This window comes from Heterocephalus glaber, unplaced genomic scaffold (genome assembly GCF_053883595.1).
Source record: "Heterocephalus glaber isolate CG9 unplaced genomic scaffold, H.glaber_assembly_v1.0 deba00001504, whole genome shotgun sequence".
NCBI lineage: Eukaryota > Metazoa > Chordata > Mammalia > Rodentia > Bathyergidae > Heterocephalus > Heterocephalus glaber.
Window position 1 is genome coordinate 29,538,686 of NW_028258324.1, and position 12,221 is coordinate 29,550,906.

At 35.8% G+C, this 12,221-nt stretch overlaps 1 pseudogene; it reads right to left on the bottom strand.

The window, feature by feature from the left end:
- Window positions 1-10,957: 10,957 nt before the first annotated feature.
- On the bottom strand, window positions 10,958-11,910 carry LOC106007651 (ubiquitin-conjugating enzyme E2 D3 pseudogene; annotated as a pseudogene).
- Window positions 11,911-12,221: the final 311 nt, after the last annotated feature.

Below are 12,221 nucleotides of genomic sequence, written 5' to 3' on the forward strand. Positions count from 1 at the left end.
TAGGACCGTGATGGCAAACCTTTTAGAGCTGTCACTGATACAGCCCACTGCACCCCGTGTGCCATACATTCACCACCACTGGCCTAGGACATAACTTTTAAATGTTCAAAATTGATTCTGTTGACAACATGAAGAGAACAAAAAAAATGAAATTTAGATGTTTAAAAATGAAAAGATTTGCTCTGAGCTCTCCTGACCTGTGACTATGATAATACTTTATTGAAGTGACTTTAATGTGGCCCCTGTGCCATCCCCGTCCTTATCCCAGGCTCTGGCACTGTCCCTCTTAGGGTGGTCAGCCCCACATCGATGGAAAGGGCTCTGGCAGCCACAGTGGTTGGGGTGGGTGGTAAACCTCGAAATATCCCAGAATGTTGTTGGCCAAGGCCACACAGGGCCACAGCCTCCCCCTTAGAATTTCCCTGTTCTCACAAGACCCCAAGTGCACTGGGCCTCAGGACTGCAATGTTTAGGTGTGTACTAGGGGAACTTTGACCTGGGGCTCATGAACTCTTTCAGGTTCTGCTGCTAAACCTGCTCACCGCATCAAGGTGGCAAGGGGCTCAGGGCAAGGCCCTCTGCTTTTTATCTTCTGCTGCTTCTAAGGAATCTGACTCGATCTCACTATCTAAGACTTCCAAGCCTCTACATTTTTGTCACATACCTTTTTCTTTGTTCATGTTGCTTTTCTTTTACCAATTAAATGTTAGGAAGTGGAAGAACAAGGCCTGTTTCTTTCATTTCTGAAAAATGTAATAGTGGCCAAGTAGAACCCAGAAATATAAAATCTATTACCATTAGCAACCTGTTAGGACTTTTTGGAAATACTTGCTGAATCAAGTGTGCTCAGTTTCTTTTTTTCCCTCCTCATTGAGCTTTGTCATGACAAAAGTTAGAATAAACTTGAAACTATTCATAGTGGTTGGGAGCACCAGGTTATGTAAATTTTAACTGCCACTCTCAGTCACATTTGCCTCTTGGTGGACACTTGGAATATTGCATATTTGATCTTTGAACTTCAAAGAGCTCAGCAGTGGGTTAAACTGCAGCTTTGGGTTGATGTGTGATCTGCTGCTACGAACACAATTTCACGGGAGGGAAATTCTAATTATTCCAGGTGCTACCTGTGCAATGGTCATCAGTATATCTCTGGGGAAATTTTTTAAAAGCAGCCACTCCTCTATGGGAAGGTCTCACATTTATGTGACCTGAGGCTCCAGGGCCAGATTAATTAACTCTGTTCTGGCAAGAAATATGCAGGTTCCATAAAGGGCTGGATGTTGAGTTGTACCCTCAAAATATAACTGAAAGGCAAATTACTTGGATCGGGATAGCTGTGACCAAGACTGCCCTTGCAGATAGGATGTTTTCTCAGGAGAAGGCCGATTATAGTCATAATAGACTTATAAATAAGCAGTCAGAGTGGCTCTCAGAGTCTGGAAATAGGTGAGCTGTCTGCAGAAGTACATACTTGAATTTAAGGTTAGAGCAGTGAAGTCACAACTAAAATATAGGCTCATCTCCAAAGTTCACTTAGAATGACAGAGTACATGCCGCTTGAGGAAATTATATGTAGTGAGAGAGTGGCGAAGCTAAGCAGAAAATCTAGACTTGTGAGATCCCATAATGTAGCATAAGTTCAGGCATCCTAAGATGAACAGAGATGTGGAACCAAAAGCCCACAGCAGAGGTTAAGCAAAAGCAGCCTCAGTAGTTGACACCTAATTGTAAAAACCTGGACCCTGCCAAGGGGCTTTAGTAATAGGAAGGGCCTCACATTTCTCCTGCTTTGCTTTGCCTCCAGGTCTTTTCCTGTCAAGTCCAACCAATTTCCAGACATGGGCTTCTATGGTCTCTGAAGATAAATGTAAATACTAGTATCTGGAAGGTGGAGTGATAGGGGCAGAGAGAAGGGCTGATTTCCACAACCTTGTGAATGGGAAGCCAAGCCACACATTTTGGTAGGAAACAGAAACTACACAGGTGTAATTTCCTAAAATGATTATTTTTAAGAAAGGCACTAAGAATTTTTTACAGTCACAGAAAGCAAAGCTCCTAAAGCATTAGAGAGACGTTACAGTGGTTAAGATCAAAGGGTATACAATCAGAGCACCTGATTCATGTCTCAATGCCTTTGCACTTAAACTTTGGGAAGGCCCTTCACTTCTCTGTGAATCTATTTCAACTTTAATAAAACAGGAAGAGAAATACCTATCTTGTAGTGTTGTGATTTTCAGAGCTTGCTGCAGATTGGAATTATTTCAGTGATCTTTGAAAGTATTAATACTTGTCTCTTACTTCCAGCCATTCTGATTTAACCCCCATGGAGGAAACTTCTTGGTTAATACATATTGAAGTATTTAAAATGTGTCTGGCATATAACTAGTAATTAATAATGTTTACTATGATGACTATTGTATTTTGCCCATTTTACCAATCACCTCCTTTAATCTTTAACTTCTTATCCTAACTCTGGCATCATACATCCCTTTGAAAGCAGGTGGGTGCACACTATCTCTATCCATTTGTGCTCTCTGTACTTCTATCTTTTCTGTTCAGTAGTTCTGAAACTTTATCTTCCTGTAATTTACCACCATACCCACAACAGGTCTTGCTCATTGCTTCCTTTCTGGTGAGTATTTTAAAAATAGAATCCAGCACATTTTTATTCATTTTGAAAAATTTTATTTCTTCATATGCAAGGTTCCTGTTCTGGGTTGATATGGCCACAGACCCTACCTAACCCATGTCAAGTTGAAATTAACCATTTAAACAGATCTGAACTTAACTGTTCGAATCCCCTTTTACATTTTTATACTGTACTCAAAATGATACAAAGGATGCGTTATCATAAAAATCATGCCATTAAATAATATATTTCTTAAAAATCCCAATAACACCTGAGGGACACTAATATATTTCCATGTTATATTTTATCATAAGCTTGTTTTAGATGTTTAATTAACATTGACTCAGCTCAGCAAACATATACTAAGAATCTAGCAATATACCAGGCTCTGAAATATAGGGATAAATGGTAAGAACCTTAAAATGACTAAAATACGTTATATAAAATATGTAATTTCCTTTGATTACTCACTTTACCTGTTTTTTTTTAATCTACAAGAGTCTGTTACTATACTCTACAGTAAAGAGGCAGATTAAATGAAAATTAGTTTCTCTTCTTCAATAAAATGATGTGACCGCCCTGTTTTATCTTTAAAATGTAACCTGAATATTGAAACAATACATATGGATAGTGTAATACAAATAATTTCACTGCAGCATTTAAAGCTTTTTTTATTTTTAACTGATGCATAAAAACAGAAAAATTATACATATTAATAGGGTGTATTGTGATGTTTTTATTCATGTATGCATTGTATATTTTAAAATCAGAGTAAACATAATTACCTCTTCAAATAGTTATCCTTCCCTTATAGGAAAACATTCAAAATCCTTTTTTCTGGGTTTTTGAAACATATAGTACATTATTATTATTTATAGTTACCCTAGTATGCAGTAGCACATTGGAACTTACTCCTAATTGTAGCATTTTTTTCTAATAGTAAAACAAGAATAACCTATTTTTTGATAATTAGAAAATGAATAAAAGTATTACATTCAGAGTGTTGCATATTTTCGAAACTGATTTACATCAAAATGAATGAAAAATTTAATGATAAGATTCCAGGAAACTTTAATTTTCTGGGTTTTCAAAAGACATTTTAGTAAATGTCCATTGCTTTTTTTTTAATTCCTTCATATTTTATTCTTGTATTTTTCATTTTAAATTGATTTGTGTTATCTCCTACTTCATTTCTTTCACTTAGGTAAGTCAGTTTGTCAAATTTAGACTATTAAATTATAATGTTTTTATAAAACATGAACTTAATTTATCAGTGTTAGTTGAAAAATTACATAAAATATCTTGCTGAATCAGTAAAATGTAAATGTTGTTTTAATGAAGAATACCAAAAGGATATTAATAAAACCCTTCTTAATTTTAATCTTTAGTCTTAATTCTCTAAAGTTTTAACTAGATTCTGTGTGACTAAATCATGCCATTTTCATTTTCTTTAAAGCACGGATTTCTATTTTAAATTCATCAATCAAATCTGTTTACTTAGGTGGTTATCCACACATACTCCCTCCCTCTACTATGTACTCTGAGTCACTAGAATTAGTCTATTTATAAAAATTGTATAAACAGAAGCCAAAAATGTGCATAATACTTTGAAATTTGCTAGCAGATAACAGTAACTATTAATTATAGGGTAAGAACAAGCAGCAATCCAAGAGGTGACATTTGAACACAGACCTGTATGAACTAAAGGAGACCTCACATTATCTTAATGGCCATACACTTTCCTGCTACATTAGCATTAAATGCTGACTCATTCTTCCTGCCAAATATATGGCAATGCATCCAAAAGTATCCTTCTCCCTTCTGACACCATGAGATAACAGTAATTATTTCTCTCTGTTTTCTCACAGTGTATTGCTTTTATTTGTATTCGTTTTGTTCTGTTTTGTATAGTTTTGATGTATATGATTTGGAATTTCTCCAAAGATAGGTATTTGTTTGCCAGTCCTATTCATCTCGGTGTAGTACTCAGTGCCTAAACCATGTTTTGTATTTAATAGGCCTCGGTTGTTTCCTTAAGTTTTTAATTAAATCTCCCTCCTAACTTTGATTGAAAATGCAGATTAGGAACATTGTTCCGTACTCTGCTTTTCAGACTGTGAAAACAGGGCAGCCATGAAGTATCTAGAAATGTTGCCAAACTCACAATACTTTACATTCTTTGAAAAATCTGGGGAAATAAATGTATTTCCCAGCCTACACCCTACTCTGTATCCACTTGACATACCATCAAATAGAACAATTTAGTGTGCTTAATTAAAACTATCCTCTTTTCTTCAGTAGAAAAATGTGATTACCTAATTCATTGTCTATGGAGAAAATATAAGAAAGAATATTTTGATATGTGTTGGAGTGTTGGAAGCATGTATGAACATTTTCTTGTAAGTAATCTGTGGCAAAAGAGAGAACATACCTTTGTAATTTTTCTATAATCTTTAAAATATTTCTAAATCTAAACCCGAGCGTCTGTTGTCTTGCATGCAAATGTTCTTCTCATCTACTGACTGGTTTTTATTTATGTATGTATTTCTTTTCCAAGCAAATCAAGCCTGTGTTAATTAGTATTAATAACAGAGCACATGAAGAATATGAACCATTTACTTGGGAATCGTTATAAGAATTGCAATGGACATTGATTTGTACAGAAAATAGACCTATACCCTGAGTGCTTTTTAACATACTCATTTTGTTTCAATTGGTAAGTTTCTTTTTCTTCCTCCCCATTCACTTTATAATATCACACAGGGCTATAAGCTGTGATTATTATTTTAGGCAGCCTAAGCTCCTAATAGATTCCTTGCTGTGAAAAGGTATATTGAACAATTACTTTATTTAAGGGATTTACGTGAGTCTAGGAAGCCAATCCATTGTTCTATAAACAGTTCATGTCTAATTAGCAACCCTTGAATTGAAGACAAGTTTTTCAATTCTATAACTGATGAGATTTAAATACTTCAAAATACTTTGTAGAAAAATCACTTCAATTTATATTGGTTTATTTTGTTTCCTTCCTTTCATCTCATTCTTCTCTTCCAACCTTCCTCATCCTCTTTCCCTTTATATAGACATTTATAGTCTGTGTCATACATTGTCTAGACATTGAAAACCATAGATGAATTTAAATTAAGTTTCTATGCTTAAAGAACTCAAAGAAGAATGATCAACAAATAGTTGAAAAAAATACAAGCTAATGACTGTCAGTAAAAAATCTATGCAGACTATCAGAGGAAGAAGAGAGAAAGGTCACTGATTCCAAGGAGAAATGGAGAACTGAGAGGCCAGAAGATTGGTCTGTGGTTGTGGAAACACGAAGTCCCCCAACTTCACTCTTTTCCCCTGGATTTCCAGGGTTGTTTTTTTTGTTTTGCAACTTCCTAAAGTATTGTCATGCTGATAAATATAATGAAGAATATTTCTTGTCCAATACCCAAACGTTAAATTGGTTACATCAAAATGTAATAGTCATCCAGAATTTGGTCCTGTATGCACCAATGATATTTTCTTTGCCTTGAATTGATTGGATGGATTGACATAATGTGTATATCTTTCTAAATGTTCTCATTTGCCATTGTCCATCGCATACATGATTAAAATATTTTAAAATATGCATGCAGAAAATTCCCTAAATATTTACCTCATTAGATTTTTTCAGAACTCCAAAAACGACTAATTTATTAATCCTATTTCAAATATGTATAGATAAGGATAGATTAATAAATTAGATCTCCAAAATATTTAAACATCTTTGTGTTTAGTATTAATATTTTCTATATTTTCTCTCAAGTTTTACAATAAGGAATGAATTAATTCTCACTGAAAGATGTTCCTTCAGCCCTAAAATGACTAACATTCCAGACGACCACTTGTTTGCTTCTCTCATTTCCCTGAAGTACAAAAAATCCTGTCCTCTAATGATTGCAAAACACTTGAACAAACCAATCATTTTTTTAAAATTTTAAGAGTTCCTAACGACAGTAAATTAATGAATTATAAGAGCCTAACAATTTCAAATAAAAATAAATATTTATTGGTTACCCTGATCCAAGTATATGTTAGCACTGGGATATGGAGAAGAAATAAATAAAGGAATGTTCCTGTGTTGACAAAGACCACAGCTGTGATGGAGAGGAAAGCATAAGGGCAGCAATGTACAAGTCCTAGAAGTACTGAGGAGGAAGGGTGATTGGAAAGGTCCAGTACTAAAGTGAGCCCCAAGGCCCGCGAATTTAGCTCAGTGGTTCTGCCACCTGCCTCGCAAGCACAAGGTCCTGAGTTCAATCCCCCGTACAAAAATAAATAAATAAATAAATAAATAAGTAAATAAATAAATAAAGTGAGCCCCAGGCAATATGGGAAGTTGTAGAGAAAGTGGCAACCAGGTCAGCCATTGTATTTAAGCAAAGTGGGAAGCTTCTATCAGACAAATGAGGCCACCTTAGCTCAGGCATAGGGGAAATGAGTATAAGACCTGAGTGAAGGCCTTAACACATTTGTTATCATCAACACAGAAAATGTGAGGCTGGGAGGGCCAAATTAAGAAGCTAAGGCAGAGATTGAAGTCATCAGGGAGTCATCTTGAACCTCAGTCAAAAGTTTGCAATTTCAGAGGGAGTTGTATAAAGCTGAAACGTTGTGGTTACCACTGGCAGAGGATTTGTGAAGACGGAACTGGAGGCAGGACAGCCAGCTACTGGTTATGAGACATCAGGATGATTTAGAAACTATATTACTTGGGAATCTCCCAAGAAGTGGATGCCAAGAAAGAATAAAAATTCAAGTCATTTCGTGGAGAGGAGCCGGAGAAAGGGGGAGGAAGTGTCAAAACATCCTATAGCTCTGACATCTGTGAAAGAAGGGGGGAGGAAAAACATAAGGTAAGAAGAATTTCAAACTGCAACACAATTTCAGGAAAGTTCCAGTGAGGCTAGCAGAGAGAACCCAAACCAAAATGCCCAAATAAAGAACTTAGCGTCTTGCTGTTCTGAGTCTGAATTAGTGGGAGTAGCACCTAAGAAGCAAGGCTTTGGTATGCATGCCATAGTGAAGTCAGGCAGGAAGCACTATGACTGTCAGTCAGTTGTGCTCCCAGCACAAATTGTAGATCTGAGAGATACATAAATACCACAGCTATGGGGACAGAAAGAAATGTGTAAGCTATAGAAGAGATGTGTAACTGGCTGCATATAGAGGTGGAAAAGAAAGAGGGAGAACAAAAAGGTAGCAGTGAAGTTTCTGTGTGACTTAATAGACAGCAATAGAAAATGAGAAATTCAGAACTTATTATGTCAATTATAAGGAGAACTTGTAATGTCAATTTAGAAGAAGATACAAACGTCTTTTAACAGGGAAGATTTATGCCAGGAAGTTAGGAGTTAATTTTGAAAGATAACAGTTTATACAGATTTTTTTCCCCTGAAAAATGAAACAACAATTTCCTTAAATATCAGCATTTTTTCTTTTAATAAAAGTTTTAGTAAATGAAAAATGAGTGTAGAAAAGCTGTTTTGCATTAGATTATCCTTTAAATTTATATATAAGCAAACTGAAGGAATTCTATGATTCTTCATTTTGATTACTCCCCAAATACCTAATTAGTATCACACGTCAGACAACAGAAAGGAATCTTTGGAGAATGCGAATAGTAATAGAAAGCATAGCCATTTGTCAAAACATTCTTCTGTGTCTATGAAAATTGAGGCCTCAAAATGATTTAGACTTTTATATTCCAGAGAGCACTTATGATGTTATTTATAAAAAAAGATAAAAATTAGGTAATCTCTCCCATACAGACATCTGTATTGTAGTTTGCTTAAAAATATCACATGCATTTGTTTGGACATGCTAAGGTTTATTTGTATAAGAATTAGTTATTCTGAATCATAAACTTATGGTCATATTTATCACCAAAAATTTGTTTGCCAAAATAATATTCTCAATAAAACAAATGCTAAATGCTTAAGACTGTTCAAGTTCACATTTTCTTTGGATTTAGAGGGCGTTATTTCTCTTTTTTTTGGCAATTTTCTATCATTTTTTTTCCCTGTGCACTTGGTTTTGTTTTGTTTTGTTTAACCAACTGCAGAAACTGTGGGAGTACGAATTTCCAGCAGATGTCAGTGTTGCTGTTTGATGTGATCTGGGAAATCCTCCAAATCTGGGGCCTTAGCCTGGAGAGTAGCAGAGTACTTTGCTGATCTCCAATTCCTATGAAGTGTGGGAAGGCATTCTGAAAATTTTTACCTTTTTGGGGAATGTTTTCTTTGGAAATATATTGTTTTAGGCTGAGAAACAGGGCTTCAGTATTATTCCATCTGAGATTTAATTTGTTCTAGTTATCTACTAATTACCTGCATTTATTCTTCCTTTTGGTCCAAAAAGTATATTCACTATCCATTCATTTCTCTTAATTTCTTTCCAGAACAATGTGTGTGTGCGTGTGCATGTGTGTGTGTGTGTGTGTGTGTGCATGCGTGCATGTGCATGAATGTGTTTGGGGTTAAGGAATTTCAATGTTTATCCCAGAAAAATTACACAATACACTTAGAACTTAACAAGTATCAAAGAATTATTTAGCTACCTTAAAAAGTCTTTGATAAGTCTTCAGCCACAAAAAACAAGTTATAAAGTTAAGTTCTATCAGAAGGTTATGAACAAGGTACTAAATGTACTAAGCATGCACAAAGGAAATATACTAAAAGCATCTAGTTCACCGTGTGGCACATAGCACACAGAATGGTAAATGTTGCTAGTAGCCATTCATTAGTAATAAAGAAGAAGCACCCAACAAAGTTGGCATTAGTGGAGATGTTCAGATTTTTAATGGAAAAAGATTTGAAATCTTATTTTTAATCATTAAGGCAACAATATCTGGTACATGTGTCAAATTTGCTCTAACCCTTAGGACAAAGAATATATCAAAACAGACATCTAAAATATTTGTCTGTACTATATATTATGTTCTATGGTTTGGGTCCATGTTCACATATTTTCAGTGAAGAACTAACTCAGATTCAAGAGAAAGATAGGTCTAAGGAGCACAATGTGAAGAATCGCTTCAACTCATCCCAAGTATTTAAGCAGATAAAATGAAGAGTATCAATGATTTGTCAGTATGAGTCTAGAATTCAAATTTCACTTGAAAAGACTGATCATCTAGCAATCTTTCATTCCCTTTTGTTTTGTGGAGAATAATGGCTTTTTAAAAGATGAGATGAATGAGAATCATATCCTTAGCTCTTCAGTTTATTCACTAGGCAGTCACTCTCCTAGTAACAAGTAAATTATAGGGCTTACAAAAGTTGCACCGACTGTATGGTTCATGTTTATATTTATTTCACTAAAGTATGTGATTCTGAAAATAAGATGACACAAGGGGAAAAACTCTAATTGTAAAAACTGAGTAGATATACTTTGTTTATTTTCCACACAAATAAAACAAAAAGATTGAGTTCAATTACTCACATAAAAAGAGAAACATACCAGTTTCTCAAAGAAAGTTAAATTTTTATGAGACATTTTGTCTCATAACACAGTGTATAGGGGAGAGTAAGTTAGATAACTAAGAATATTCCCAAGGAGCCTTTTACAGTAGTGTTCTGACCTCTTAGTTTGATATATATTTACATAAATAAGGCATCTCAGCAAGTTTTAAGAATTGCTTTGGGTTCTTCTTTGCTTAGCTTCTAATTCTAATTACTTATACCAAGATTAATCTACCTGCTTTGCCTTTCATCTTTTCCCTGCATATTGTCTCCTAGTTCCATGTCCTTGAGATGAGTTAGCACCAATGTGCCTTTCATTTCTCCCACTTGTGAACTGGAGACTAGTATTAGTGATTTTTGTGATTAGTATATTACTTCTATAATTTCCTAATAGGAGCTCATCTTACTTTTTTCTTTATTAGACTCAGGACATTAATGTAACTAATAAGTTTTATTGAATCTGGAAGGATTAAATCAAGTCAAGGTGATGAGAAGTACTGATATTCAGCTCTATGTCCCTTGGCTTAAAATTGGAAATATTTATTAATTATTAATCAACATATGTAACTTGTTTTGTAGATAAAATCATTCAGGTAGAATAGGAAATAACAGGAGTTAAATTATTAAGAACTTCAGTTCCAAAAATTGTTTTATTTCTGTGGTATAGAGTATGGGTTTGACTTTGACTTTGACCTTTCTGCCTTTGGCTCTGGGACATAAGGTCTGTATTAGAATCCTAGGTTTTCTAAGCCTGGCTTCAAACTTCCTGGTATGCCATGGGTGCCAAGATTATCTCTAGTCTTTCCTACAACTGAATTTTCTTTCTATAAAAAACTCACTCCATTTGAAGAAAAGAAAATACAAAACATAAATGCCAAAAACACAAACACAAAGCCCACCTGATTCTAGTCACTCTCAGAAAAGCTGATTGAAATTTAGTGACTAGATGATGGAGCCCTCACTATCTGGTCCACAGTGGCATTCCCCTTCCTCCTCCTCCTCCTCCTCTTCTTCCTCTTCCTCTTCTTCTTCCTCTTCTTCCTCTTCCTCTTCTTCTTCCTCTTCCTCCTCCTCTTCCTCTTCCTCTTCTTTTCTTTTTTTTTAACAGTAATTTAAAGTTTATTCCAGCTATAATTCAGGTTATTCTGATTTTAAGGTAGCATCACATGGCATACTTCTGAGTTCATTCTCTAGATATTCTGTTGTACCTCTGTCTGTCTGTTTTACAGATCCGTGCAATCTCTGCCACTAGGGGGTCATCCGGGTTTGGATCACATAGCAGTGAACAAACGGATAAAAGAACTTTAGAAATAGTTAAAATAGGAGACCACTGTGATCTCAGGATATCGAGACAAATGCTGCCATTACTGTTAATATTTGGATGATAAATTCTTGTTGTAAATGCAACCTTAGCTGGTTTGAAGGGGAGTATGTAGGAAAATGAATTGTCGAAAAGAATACACCACCTTGATGTGGGCTGTCATTAGGTCCCATAATTGTTGCTTGCCAATGAAACATGTCATCCCCAACTGGACCTGCAGAACATTGTGCTGGAGGGTCACGGACCAAATCACTAGGTCCTTATTAATCCACTTCAGCGCCATGGCCAGTGCTGTCTCGGCACTCGGTGTCCGCGTGTGCTCTGGATGGTCCTTGTCTCCCAGCGGCTCAGACATGGCCAGAGGCCGAGGCTCCTCGCCTGGCTTCGCCTCTGCCTCCTCCCTCGTGGCTCCCACCCCTCCCCGGCCGACGGGGGAGTGGTGTTCTTCTTTGATAAGCATATCCTCCACCAGTCCCTGGCAAGCACCATTCCATACCTATCTGCTGCTATAACAGCCTCTCATTCTAGCTGAAAGAACCAACTGTAGACTCACAGTAATTGGTTTTTTCATCCAGCTTCTGGCCTCATTCTTTTGGCATTTCTTAAGTCTTTGTCAATTGTGTACCCCTTTAACGTGCCCAGAAACTACTTCAAAGACCGCCCCACTTACATTTAGCCTAAAGAATGGAAGCAAAACCTAGAGAACAAGTGATGCCCAAATGTTCTCAATTATCTTCCTCCCTTTATGGTAGTTTTATCTGGTCTGGACATA